Source organism: Penaeus chinensis, chromosome 28, assembly GCF_019202785.1.
Source record: "Penaeus chinensis breed Huanghai No. 1 chromosome 28, ASM1920278v2, whole genome shotgun sequence".
Taxonomy (NCBI): Eukaryota; Metazoa; Arthropoda; class Malacostraca; order Decapoda; family Penaeidae; genus Penaeus; species Penaeus chinensis.
Genome location: NC_061846.1, coordinates 23,868,398 through 23,870,897, shown reverse-complemented (window position 1 = coordinate 23,870,897; position 2,500 = coordinate 23,868,398). Strand labels below are relative to the sequence as shown.

The 2,500-nt window shown below is 21.3% G+C and overlaps 1 protein-coding gene across 1 annotated transcript in view; it reads right to left on the bottom strand.

Moving 5' to 3' along the window:
• LOC125040008 (arabinogalactan protein 1-like) overlaps positions 1–2,500 on the bottom strand; it is a 7,709-nt gene that overhangs the window by 4,712 nt on the left and 497 nt on the right. The gene's annotated exons all lie outside the window — the stretch shown is intronic.

Genomic DNA, 2,500 nt, shown 5'->3' with positions numbered 1-2,500 from the left:
TCATTCATCTTCATATATTTGTTCGTATCAATATTATCACCATTATTTTCGATAATATTTACCATCATATCATTAGAGAATTTCTAAGAATCTTTTTTACTTTCATTGGTGAAATAATCAGCATGCTTTGCAGATTATCAGCATTATCATCGTTTATTATAGATTCCCTTCATATTACATTGATTACCCTCATTATTACCATCATTGCGTTGGCTCATTATCATCATCAATGTCATTATTACCGTTCTTATTCTTGCCCATTAATATAATTTCAACGTTTAACACCACATCGTTATCACGCACATGATAATAACAAAAATACTATTGACCAAAGAAAGAAAAATAAAGAAAAATAAAGACAAGAACGATTATAATAGCAACGATATTACTAACACTAATGATGTTACACGAAGATAATAATTGCAAAAATAACATTAGCAATATCATGTTGTTGAAATAACAGATATAAAAGAAAGATAACAGTAATGATTGTAGGAATAACAATAATGACAATAATAACAGTAGTGGTGTTAAGGAAAACAACAGTAAAGGCACAAGTAATGTAACACTATATAATGATACATAATATATAATAAATGTATATTTATTATATATGTCATGTTAAGTAAAGATATATAATATAGGATATATAATGATATATTCAATATAATATAATATAACATAATATATAGTATAATATAGTATTATATAATGGTATATATGTATGGTATATAACGATATATGATGTATGATATATAATAAATAAAAAAAAATATACATATGATAAAAAATACAATATAATATATGATATATAAATATAATAAATTATAGCACAGGTAATACTAGCAATAAAAGTAATATAAAACAGCAACAACAATTATGTTCCTGCGATAAAAAAGATAATGATGATGGCAATAATAATTATTATAATGTTCATGATTATGACAATAATATTGATAAAATTGATAATAATAATTATAAAATTGATAATAATTGTTATGATAATAATGGTAATAATAATGATAATGATAATAATAACAATAATAATAATCATTATTATTATAATAATGATAATAATAATAATGATAATCCAAAAAAAAATCATAATAATAATAATAATAATGATGATAATAATTAGGACAATAATGCTGATTATTATGACAATAATAATGATAGTAATAATAACAATGCTAATATTGATAATAATGCTAAAGATAATAAGAATGGTAATAATAGTGATAATAATAATAATGATAATAATAATAATAATAATAATAATAATAATAATAATAATAATTATAATGGTAATAACAATAATGATAATAATGATTACAATGATAATGAAGATAATGTTAATGATAATGATACTATTACTACTACTACTACTACTAATGGTAATAATAATAATAGTAATTATAAAAATAATAATAACACTAACAAAATAATAATAATATTAATAATAATAATAGTAATAATAATTAAAAAAAAATAATGATAATGATAATAACAATAATAATAGTAATAACAATAATAAAAACAAAGACAATAATAACAGCAACAATAATAGTAAGAATGACGTAGGTGATAATCATGATGATAATAAAGATAATGATAACAATAGTGATAATAATTATATCGTCAATAATAGCAATGATGACAATGATAAGAATGAAAACAACAACACCGTTATTGGTAATAATATCAACAATATATTTATAATAAACAAAGTATAGTGACATTAATATTGACTTAGGCATGAATATCAGTAGTAGAGAGTTGATGATTATACCACTGTAAAAATCTACGAAGAAGATACACAGAATGATAAACCAGACAGCTTAAACAAGTGTGCAAGAGAGAGAGAAAAAAAAAAACGTCTTTATTAAATTTATTTTTGTGAAAGATCCATTTGAAAGTTTAAGAACAGGTTTTAGACGTACAGGTTATTAAAAGGATTAAAGCATAACAAGTACACAACAAACACAGTGATGTGTCCTGGTGCCACCTGCTCGTGTGTGCTTGTGTGTTTGTGCTTTGGAATATTTTATAAGCGTGTGCGTATGTTTGTGTAATGTGTTACATGGCCCTGTATTTGTTTTGTGTGTTGTGTTCATGTTGCTAGAGTTATAGAATGGTGAGTTAGTAACAAAGTATATGTATATACATATATATATGTATATATATATATATATATATATATATATATATATATACATATACTTTATATATATATGTATATATACATTTATATATATATATATATATATATATATATATATATATATATACATATATACATACACATAAACATATTATATATATATATATATATATATATATATATATATATATATATGCATATGTATATACATATGTATATATGTATATATGTATATTTATACATATATATATACACATATAAACATGTAGATATCCATATGTACACACACACACGCCAACACACACACACACACACACACATGTGTGTATATATATATAT